The sequence below is a fragment of the Rhipicephalus microplus genome, chromosome 10 (assembly GCF_043290135.1).
Source record: "Rhipicephalus microplus isolate Deutch F79 chromosome 10, USDA_Rmic, whole genome shotgun sequence".
Classification (NCBI taxonomy): Eukaryota; Metazoa; Arthropoda; class Arachnida; order Ixodida; family Ixodidae; genus Rhipicephalus; species Rhipicephalus microplus.
In genome coordinates, this window is record NC_134709.1 from 83,764,868 (window position 1) to 83,777,260 (window position 12,393).

The window sequence follows — 12,393 nt, forward strand, 5'->3', positions numbered from 1 at the left end:
GTCCGTGAAAAGCATCGCAAAGCCGTCATATTTTTTTGTCATCTCGCCCGAACATGAACGAAAAGCGGTTGAAATGTTTTAAACCTAACTGCGCAGCACGACGCAAACTAAAGTGCATTCCCGTGGAAGGTTCTCATCTTGCTGTTAACTGCAGCAGACGACGCCAATGTTGGGAAGCGTGTTCGCGCTGAAGGCCTGAGCACACCTATTTGTCGCAGCGCGTGGCTTTTTGCTTGCTTCTGGGCGCGTGGCTGCGCGCTTTCTCCACATGGAGGAAGAGGGCGTGCAGCTCCGCCTAGCTAGCCGAGTCAGAAAGCCACGCGCTTACACGCTGCAACGTGTATGTGTGGCCCAAGGAGGTTTTTTTTTTAAACTTCTTTGGTGTGGCGAGGCCTTTAAAAAATGACAGCCGGACGGCGTGGATACCGACTCGTAACTTAGAAGTGTGGCGGTTTACGCTAGTTGGTAAGACATGACGATAATAGCGCGAGAACAGAACGACGACAAAGGGACAAGAAGGAGACGAGCGCTCGTCTCTTGTCCCTTTGTCGTCATTCTGTTCTCACGCTATAACTATTGTCGTAACTGACGTCTTCTGTCGTTTCTCTTCAATTTTTTTTCGCCCTTCTCCGCGTGCTGAAGAAGTTGAGCAGGCGAGGGTAAACCGGTTAGGAGAGGACTGTCGCTTCTTCGCGGGCACCGCAACACCTCCTGCTAACGTAGTTAAACACGTCCAGGCGAGGGGGTGCTGCCATCAGCTGTGTTTAGGCCAAACGGGCAACTCGTTAGCTTGAGCTGGCGTCGAAGCTGGCGGTCTTGGCGAAGATTCCCTTTGCGAAGTCATCACTACGTCCTCGCCGTCTGTGTGTTCTGGTTTGCTGTGGTCCAGAGACACAACTTCGTAGGGTGGCCGAAGAAGTCGCCGAACCGCATCGTGTCGTATACGAACACGTGTGTGCATGATGCGAGCTGCGGGTGGACGTTCACCACGGGACCCTGGAGGTATACTGCGTAAGTGGAGCGCGTAGTTACTGTAACTGTGGACGACTTCTCTGAGTCGTGCTTAGAGAACTCTCCCGGCAGCCTGTGTGTCGTGCCGTAGACCAACTCTGAGGCGCTTCAGCTAATGTCTTCTTTCGAAGTGGACCCTATGTTCAAAAAGAACTGGGGGGGGGGGGGGGGCTTCTACTCAGTTATGTTCCTCGTCTGCTGTAAGCGTGACCTTTAGCTGACGGTGAAAACTCTACACCGTGCCAATTCTCATAGTGTGGCACGTCGTCGTACGTATGCGCGAGGTTCCCATGAGCTAGATAGCAGTGAAGACGGTGGATTGGAACTGTCGGCCAAGGTTCGTTGTTATCGTGGAGGGCACTCCGAAGTGGGCTACCCATTGGTACAGAACGCATTAGTTAACGGTTCGGTGGTGATGTCCACGGTAGAAATTACCTTCACCCAGCGGGTGACGCATTTCCTCGGAGGTCAGCAGACAAGTTTGTCCGTGGCAGGGTGGCAGTGGGCCAACGACGTCCAGGTGGACATGATCATAGCGAGAACGCCGAAATCCGGCGTTGGGAGTGTTTCCAGAACTGTCGAGGTGAGGCGCTGTATGTTGGGTCAAATTTAGAGCAAATATCTGTGGCCACCCGTTTCAAATCGTACAGCCACATATCACCATCATTGTCATCGTCATCATCGTCAGTTTTCTTGTAACTCGGCAAATTTTGTCCTCGGATACGCGGTGGTAAACTACTTCATATTCAGAAAAGTGGTCGCGGTCAACAGATATTTTCCCGCCGTGTTCGCGTTGAGCTACTGCCACAATGGAAAAGTGAGCTTACTGCGTAGGCATGATGGCGTTGATATAAATATGGGAGAAGGCGTCCGCTATCTCGTTCTCACTGCCTTTCATGTGGCGCATGTCTATCACGAACTCTGATATATACATATGCGCCGCTAACTTCCGAGACGGATATGACGTTCCCCAGGAACGATTACCATACCTCAAACTTACTTCGCTTTGTTCACGACCATCCCGCACACCACTAAGCGCTTGAAAAGACTGCGCAAATAATTCGTGTGCTCTTCTGAAGTGCTGCTTGTGACTAGCAAGTTATCAAGATATTCGTGGCAGAAGTACATGCATGAACGACTGGAACGTCTAACCCGCGTTTCGGAGGCCGAACGGCATTCGATGAAATTCGAAAAGTTTGAAAGGAGTCGCGTTAGCGGTCTTAGGACATCCTCCGGGGCAACGGGAATCTGATGCAGGCCTGTAGCCAAGCGAAAAAAAAAAGGGGGGGGGGGTGTCGGGATCCGGGCCTTCCCCGAAATTCGGATGAAGTTTTACCGAGGACAAGTAAAAATGGGTTATTTCTGCGAGCTTCAACAAGCGCCCCCCTCCCTTCTCCTCCTGAAAAAAAAATTCCTGGCTACGGGTTTCAACTGATGGTATGCCCGGACTAGGTCGATCTTTGTGAAAATAGTGGTACCGTGAAGTCTCGTTGTGATGCCGTGCATGGGCGGTGCACGTTCCCAGCTGTCTGGTGTATATATAGCTTGGTTCAGAGACCTGTTTGCGGGGACTCCAGCGGGTCTGGGCTTTGTAACCAAGGACCTCATGTTCTCCAGATCCAGCATCTGATGAAACTTCTGTCGGGTGGCTTTCACGTTGAATCCGCGCGTGTACAAGAGGGCCGCTAGGGGTGCTCGCTGTTGCCTGTAGCAACTGTAGTTTCGCACTGCTAAACGCGTCTGTGATGGTCCCATATTCCCGGCCTGGGGAAGCAAATGGAAGGGAGCAATATGCAATGTGATGGAAAGAAGCAATAATAGTAATGTAGGGTTTCACGTCGCAAAACCACGATTTGATTAAGGAACAAAACAGTACGTCCAGCTGGTACGTACCCGCCAAGCTTTACTTGCATCCATTTTTACCGATAGGGCTGCTGAATTGCTGCTGAATTGGTTGCATTCATTTCGGCATCATACAAGAAACGCTATGCAATGTAAATAAGCACTAACGTGCAAACCTGGCTGTGGCAGCCCCGGTGGAAGCGCGGTCCTTTCATCGCTCGCACTTGGCTCGTGCCACGCCTGGATAACTAGGCGCGGAGATTTTTTCGCGAAGATCTAACTCAAGCAAATGGGAGAGGTCCCTCAGGAGCTCACTTCTCGCCGACCAGCAATGGGCCGTCCAGCAGGCCCACGAAGCGGCCGCCAGGTACTCCCCGTCGGTCCCTACGTGGGAGACACCCGCTAAGCGCGTCCTGCAGGACTAAAATAAGGTTTTTTTCTTTCATTCCATTCCAGCGTTTTATTTACTTCGACCTTTAAAACTCGGCAGCTAAAGTTAGGTGGCTTGAATCGCTAGCGCGTGCGAAAGACTTCTTTCTTTTTATCTGTGGAGCACTTTAAGGGTGGCTCGGGCTGTTATATGTAGTCATCGTTTCCTGCCACCTCATGTCGATTGGCGTTACGTGGGCATGACCACAAGTGTAGTACAGCATATTCCGGACGTGAGAAAAAGAATAATGTGGGTGAGGAGGAATTAAAAGAGGAGGGGGAGTGTACAAAATAGAATAGCCGTGCATAGTGGAATAGGTAAGTAAGGGTAAGGAGGGATGAAAGCAGAAGTGTAGATGGCGTCGCTGTATTACAAACGCATCTTTCCTCGAGAAAGCTGCACGTTTGGAACGACAGCGCTTGCTATCCGGCGAACGCCAGAGTCACCGAGGGCCAGACAGAATCACTGCTGCGCGGCATGCAGTGCTTGCCAATATATGAACATTTTCTCCTTTATTGCAGAGTTAAGGATTGACGGGCACGTCAGCGTTACTCCGGTCCGCGACAACGACTCGGGTCCTCTCGATCCGATAGTAGGGCTTCAACGTGGTGCCGCATTCATCTAGCTTGTCCATGTCCACGTCGTAGAGTGCCCACCCGTCCGAGTACTTCGGCATGTACTTCTTGTACTGCAGAAGCAAAGCAAGAGGAACAAACGTACGTGGTCATCGTTTATCCCTCTGTCATAGAATTGAAATGTGGGCTAGCTAGCATAATGGCATTATCGTTGAAGACACGCGCGACAAAGAATGCGCGAACTCACAATACGAGTGCTGACTCGCAAATCAGAAAGTTTATTAGAAAAGAACAACCATGGAAAACGAAGCGAGTCAAGTACGTGCGCAAGAGAGGGATGGTATACAAGGATAACTTCACCAAACACGTATCAAGCAGGAAAGTTAACGCTTTGTTTTAACGTGAGTTTAGGGTGGGTTTCCCACTGCCGCCATCTTGCGAGTAGTTTAGTTTCGCCCACCAGAAGGCGCGACTCAGTCACGACTACGAGGACAATGAACTTTCAAACATGAAAATAAAGCCTGAAAAGACAACCTAACCACCGGCAGGGACCGACCTTCGGACCCCAATATCGACCAATCCGCCTTTTTGACAATGACACGCCACGTGCACCCTTGTCCTCGCGGGAAGATCGCACACATGCTCAGTAGCGCAAGACTTCGGTTGCTACAGGCAACAGCGATGGTCATGCGTTTATATTCTGGCAACGAAAAAAAAAAACGCGATGTTAGAAAGATGGACACGAGTTGTTGCTCCTAAACGATATTGGAGCTCTGCCATGGCTCCTTCTCGGAGATAGCAAAGAAAAAAGAAAAAAAAACTCAGTATTTTGTACAGCAGATAAACGTGTTACCCAGACGTTCAATACATGATATTATTAAATGCGAAGCATTTCTTAGCGATCTTCGGTGACTTTGAGCGTATCTATCTATCTATCTATCTATCTATCTATCTATCTATCTATCTATCTATCTATCTATCTATCTATCTATCTATCTATCTATCTATCTATCCGCTTACGTTTGGGTGCCCTCGTGATCACCACCTAAACTTGGCGTGAACCAAAATTAGCACGGGAGGGTAAGATGGTTTGACGAATAGGACGCGCTGGTCTAAACATGGATAATGTTACATTCCCGTCGCGTATACGTCGTCTAAAACTTCCCGCCAGACAGTGGCACATACCCCCGAGCGAGTATGTGCCACTGATATGCGTGTATGTAGTGCACAGGTGATTGACACTTAGTATCTACCGAGGAACGACGACACACATGGGAAATTTTAAGGCGTGAGCGTTAAGAAATACCAGACATCGGTAGCGTCGACCCGACGAATGCAAAGAATAAATGTCACGGCCTCAGCCTCAATCGAACCCAAGCATTCTGCGTCGCAACGAAGCATTCTACCACAAAGCTAAGCGCCAGGTCTCGGAACTACTTTTAAAATAGACGCTAATTTTCGTGAAACGTCAATAGTGGCTTCAGTGCTGCCTATTCAATTTTATGAATATTAAATATGTGCTCTTTTGATACAGCCGTCACGTCGAGTTAACGTCAATCGTGGTCAGGTGCCATGCGATGAAGTTGATATATGTATACCAGTGCCCAGGACCAGCATCCCCGCGAGCGTCAGCGCTTCATAACGGCTTCTGGTGTTGCTAATACGCATGTCCCTGTTGGCATCGTTGCGCAAGTGCAAACAACTGGTTATATAAACATCTGAACCTCTTTATCATATGTTTGTGCGTGTGACAATTGTACATATATTTAGCGTCATTTCATGACGTGTCGCTCAATAAAAATCGCCACAAGCTCCACCTTTTCTCCGCATGCTTCGCATAACGTCGATTCCCAAGGTTCGTGTGATCTGCTGCACTTTTTTTTCCCATTTGTGTTATTCAGCCCAGTGGTGGGCACCCTTGTACCTTGTGTGCATGTGTGTTTATGGTACGCGTGTAGACGTCAGTTGCTACGGGCAAGAACGACGGTCATGCGTTCATATTCAAGCAACAATGAAAAGTGGCTTTCTTTCTAACGCATGGCGCATGGTTCCTCTCAACAATTCTATGCATGCCGGAAATGAAACCTTCATTCACGTCCTTGGCAGCGCAACGCTTCAATTGCGACAGGCAACAGTGACGGTCGTGCGTACATATCCAGGCAACAATGAACAGTGGCTTCATTTCTACCGCATTGCGAAATGCTCCCGCACCATCATTTCCTTCCTTGACGCCAGCCTGAAAATATTCGTGTACGAAGCGAAAATCTGTGCGCCATTAAGGCTTCGTGAAATAAGTTTGCATTCGTACCTTGGTAAAAAGGTTAAGGACCGTCTCGAAGACGTACATCCGTCTCCCGTAGTCTACGGAATAATGCGTTGAAATATCCCCTTTATTCTTAGGTACGCTCTTTATACGTGATAATACGTCGCAGTCCGCTCCGGCGTCCGTGAGGAAGCTGGTGCCGCACTCGTCTCCAAAGTTTGTGGAATTCCGTTGCCGGGGTCCCTTGATGTAGACTACCGTGGCCAACGTGGAGGCGAACACTATTCGGTAGACGTCGCCTTCGTCGCGGCTTCTGTTCACCGCGTGCGCAGCGACCTCCTGTGAAAAAGGAAATAGGTGGAGAGAGCCGCTGTACTCGTGTATATTCTCCTTCGGGAGTGGTGGCTACGCTTGCACTGAGCACGCCTATGTACGCATCTTTGTTCTATACAACCGTGCTGTATAAACATCGAGTTCCCTAGTGACGATGCAAATAACTTAATCGGATGACAACACAGAGGATAAACCCCCATGGGTGCTTTGAACAAATTATACACAATACCTCTTGAAAGTTAGCTCTTGTGTCTTACCGGAATCTTCGAGACGTGACTTGCGTCATTTCCGTCACGGAACTGTCGTACGTCAAATCAAAATTCGCAAAACTCACTGGGTCCTTCATGTATTCGCCTAAGAGAACTCGAAGGCAAAAACCTTACATATAATCTTTTCTTTCATTTAATGTATCGGTTCTGCCCCACCCCTCTCCGAAAACTTTCTGCATCTAACGTGCTTTTGCACTGCCTGCACGATTGGAGAAATTTCAAGTTTTACGCACCTCATGCACCTAGTCTTTGCGTCACTTGAAGTCTTGAAGCGATAGTCTCAATGACATCATAGGATGACGTCATCTCGTGAGGATGATTTCATCGATAGTGATGATGAAGCAACTAAGGTTCTTGCTTTCATACTACTCGACCGGTGAACCAAACGTCTGTCTCGACGGGCATAGAAGCCTGAGGGCCGACCATCAGACCACAAACGCAAGCGTGCTTCTTGCCGTGAATGCGTTGAATATGCTTTCCCCTTTGGCAGGGACAGTGGCGCCGTCTTCAAGAGGTGCAACGAGGTACTACGACGACTTATTGCTGTGGCATTGCGTCGGTTTGGCGCTGTTACGAGTGTGTTGGACTAGCGAGACAGGAGCGAGCGCGAAGCGCAACGCTTTCGCATGTTTGACTCGCCCACTATACAAACTGTGTTGTAAGGCGAAAGCCTTAGATAGATCACCATACGCTAAATGTAACCGTCGGTGACGACCGGAGAAACGCTAAAAAGACACGACTTCACTATAACACGTGAAAATGCCGTCACAAGCAGCCAAAACTTAACACGTCATCACGACTCCACATAAGGTCATGCTAAATGAAGGCGTCATAACATGACATCGTCGCTCGGTCAAAGCTGGGTCGATAACAGAGGCTATGCAAAACCAGCTAAGGTGCTGGGAGCTTGCAAGGGCTCCATTGCAACGTTGGTTGCTGGAAGCTTTCTGGAGTCGGTTAAGGGGAGGCGATGGCTAGTACAATAATCTTAGAAGATGAAATAGCAGATGGTTTACTGATGAAATTGTTGAGGTAAGTATATTAGTCGCCCCTTTTTGTTCACACTTTACTTGGAATGAACACGCTGAAAGCGTCTGCATAAAATGGTGTATCACAGTAGCCTTTGGCTACTGTGGCTACTGTGGTACACTATACTTTGGTCTGTAATTAATTATCTGTCGCGTGTTACAGCAAACGATGTGATGTGTCATGACTCACGACTAACAGGTCCCCAGCAACGCATTACAGCAGAAAAACGCGGGGCCAAAGGTTGCAACGTTGCCAGTACCTCTTTAAACATTTATTATGCTTTGCCTTCCTTTTAATTCAGTTCATGTAGTCGAGTGCGGGCGACTACTGGAAGTACGGATATTACGAAAATCTTTTCTTTGCCAAAGAGGGTGGCTCGGCATAAGAGCCACATGGGTGGCAACATGGCCAGCTTTTCTAAAACGTACATGAATGATTTCTACACTCTTTCTCTGCTTAATTCGTGTTATTTTTCAAATACTGCCTTCAAAAACTTTCTTGAGCCAATTGCACGCTTGACACCAACAGTCATTTCTGATAATATCAGAAATAACGATCCGTGAATGTTCCATGGCTTTGCAATACATTATAACCTACAATCAGAGCATATGGAATGTTGCAGCAGCACTAGCACCATGCTTAATCACTGTGTGTTCCTTGTGCAGTTTTGCGCTGGTGTGGCTGCTCTCTTGGTAGCCGCATCCCCGATGGATCTTGGTGTCTCACTGACTGCTGATCTACAGGTGCAACCTACGGCTTGCGTGCACACCGTCTGCCCTGTCCTTCATCCGGAGGATAGCCATGGTTCGTCCGTCAGCATGCCGGCCATTCTGCAAACAAGCTTTATCGGTGACATCACCTATGACGGTGGTCTTTTCAATACTTCTACCAATGTGACGTAACGGACGAGGATATAAGAGCGTCGCCGAAACTTCATCGATTCAGTCATGCGCGCTCCCGTTCTTGTTTTTCTTCAAACGGCAATGTAGAACTGCTGTGGATGAAGAGATTGATCGTAGAGGGATGAACGAATGGAGGCGAGTCATCCTGCTTGTATTTCTAACCACGTGGCGTGTTTCTCTATGCTTCAGTGAGGAACGTCGCAGGAGCACAAGCGCCATGCTTAATCACTGTCTGTTCCGCGTGCAGGTATGCTATCTCAATAACAATTACTGCTTCTGCTCAGACAATATAGATGTTTGCGGCTGGTTCCTTGCCCCCACTCATGCTCATTTGTGTTAACTGTTCCGTATGCTGACATTGTTCATTGCTTGTGTAGTCTCTGATTAAGCGGTGATGTGGAGTTAAACCTGGGGCATAATAAAAGGTGACGTTCACTCGCACTATTACGACTAACTCAAGCCTTTTGTCGAGCACAGTTTCTCCAGATTCCAATCGAACGGAAGGTATACTCATACGTATGGCACCGATCCGGATAATCAATGCTCTGTTTCAGAGTATTTGCGCAAATCATATCTGGTCTAAAGAAAATATAACAATGTGTCGCTTAATTTCGTAACTCTGTCAACTCCTGGTTCGAGGCTAACGGATCGCGCTTGGCTGTTCTCGAGCAAACACTGTCTTTGCATAACGCGACACCTGACGACAACCTGCGCTGCCTAATTGAAAACCCGACTTCTACATTCAAGAAGCTTTCCTTTAGAAATGATAATTTATAAAATAGATCGCGCAGGAACATAATACACAGTCTGGAGGAATCTGAAAATGAAAACGATTCTTTACAAGCCCGCGTGAGCAAGTTTATTTCGGACCTTCCCAAGGATGAATTTCCGCAGATCGAACGGTTCCACAGAATCGGGACATACCATGGTAGTAAACCCCGCCCGTCATTCTTACGCTTCTTGACTTCCGCGATAAGACCAAGGTGTTGAAGAATATAGCTTGAAGCGACAGGGTTCCAAACTGCGGATAACTGAGGACCTCTCTGAACATGTATATAATTATTCATCAAAAATGATGGGACGCCACTTCACCCTTTAGGAATAACGGTTCCATTGTACACATAAGGAATGATCATGTATATGTTGATAGCAAACGGTATGACGGGGATTGTATTTCCGATTCTCTGTATACACAGTAGTCTTCGAAACGGTATATTAAGCGCTGTACTCTTCGATCTAATCGTACGAAATGATCACATCATGATGCTCAAGATCACATCTGCTACTGAATATTAATGCCAGAAGTCTCAATAATAAACCTCCTGATTTTATACATTTGCTTGCAACTTATCGGTCTCACATTATTGGTGTCACAAAAACTTGGCTTCACGCTGACATTTATGATTCGGAAGTTACTCCCCCAGGCTAAAACTGCTGCTCGGGCGGGTTGGTTTATGATTAACGTATAATTACCTGCGCAAAAAAAAAAGCCCCGTATTCACATGTTTTGCTGTAAATGTCGTCGAAAGGCGACAGTCTTGCGTTTGGAGAGAGTGAACAAAACGTATATTTGATGTTCTGCGCGAGAAAACGGGTGAACTGTATTCTGGCGGCGCTGCGTAAGAATGCCTGTGGAGTGCCTCTATCGTGCAGTGAAGGCGAACGAGCGCATGGAGGCACGTTAGACACGAGCGCCATCTGGCAGTTATCTTCGAAAACGAAGGAAGGCGTGCACGCCTGTCTCGGAGGCGATAAGGTGCAGAACGCATAGCGACGGGCAGGTGCCACCACCGTGCCGTCTTACGAAAGCGTTGGAAACACTTGCCTTTTTGGGCATAGCGTTGCATTGTCAGCGCAGCGTGATAAACGCTACGGTCCTTAGAAATATGTATGCGTTCTCTAGTGTAAGGACACGTATATTTATTATTGACATGTTGTTGTGGTGCCTCAGATATGCGCAATAATTGCTTTTTAATTGACAATCGCACAAGTATGAATGCGAAAGTTCATCAATAATAGTGGACTCTGTGGATGGGGTTGGCCGTTTGGGGTATCGCTACGGCGAACAAACAGACAGACAGAAAGCAGGCCAAAATGTTTGCGTCCAAGAAAGAATACCATGTTTATAAGACAGAACATTCAGGAAGAAAACACATACACACAGCGCTGAACTCACAATTAACTGATTTATTATTTCGAACGCAGGGCCTTTTGTAGGCCCGTGCTGAAGCAACAGAAAAAAAAAAAACATGCCGAGGAAACAGGAGCGATAAGGACCACATGACAAATGCTTGCCAAAAGGACAAACAACCAAAGGTAACCACGCCGTCTTAAAATTCTTACGCCCCAATGAACGCTCCCGATGTGAAAGAAGTGAAAAAAAAATTATATACTTAATCCTAAAACCAACCGGGGCAAACAAGTTAAAGCCAGAGAAGCCTAGGCAAACACATGCGAAAGATAAAAAAAAATCTAAAACATTAAAAACTAAAATGAAATATAAGAACACTGTAAAGCAGGGAATGAAACTATTGAAAAGGCATGCACCGTAGGTAGCGTATTTCCTTATTTGAGAGGGAATTGAAGGGTCTGCATACACATTTGTCCCCCAGCCTCTGAATTTAGGCTGCTTCTAAGATACACTCAGGACTACTAAATAAGCTCAATCTTTTGCTAAACAACTCCTTGCTAGTTGACTGAATTGGTAGTTTTCTTCAAAATCGTCGTCAATACGTTTCATTTAAAACTTTACATTTGTCTGAAACGCATGTATGCTAAGGAGTTCCTCAGGGATCCGTGCTAAGGCCCTTACTTTTCTTACTGCATATTTACGACCTACTTGGCATAGCTTCCACTAAAATACGTCTTTACGCTGACGATTGTGTTCTGTATCATGCAATCAATTCACCTGACAGTCATCATACACTCAACGCTTCATTCTTAAACTTTTGCAAGTGTTATCAGAATTGGCAGATGGACATTGATGTTCAAAAGACTGCTGCCGTGTGTTTTAGCAGACACAAAACTCCATTGATTGATTGATTTGTGGGGTTTAACGTCCCAAAACCGCCATTTGATTATGAGAGACGCCGTAGTGGAGGGCTCCGGAAATTTCGACCACCTGGGGTTCTTTAACGTGCACCCAAATCTGAGTACACGGGCCTACAACATTTCCGCCTCCATCGGAAATGCAGCCGCCGCAGCCGGGATTCGAACCCGCGACATGCGGGTCAGCAGCCGAGTACCTTAGCCACTAGACCACCGCGGCGGGGCCACAAAACTCCATCAACGTTTAGTTATTCGTTCAACAACTACGTACAGCGGGTCCCACAATATAGAAACCTTGGCCTCCTATACACTACAAACGTACCATGGCCTCATCATCATCAGCCTGACTACGTCCACTGCAGGACAAAGGCCTCTCCCATGTTCCGCTAGTTAACCCGGTATTTGACCTATGCATGTGGGAGGTAGTGGCCAGATACTGCACCAGGGTGGCCAATCCTTCTCTGATGAGGGAGTGCGTTCCCGGCGGTGGTTACCGGTGAGGCCGCACCCCAGGCCTCTTGATGCAGTTCCATCAACACGCGAATTTTTTTAAAATCCGGTTGGGAACTGCGCAGCACCGGGATTTGAACTATGGACCTCTTGCATGCGAGGCGGATGCTCTAACCACTACGCCATCGCCGCACCATGGCCTCATCATATCGACATAACTTGCGAGAAAGCTCTAAAAAAA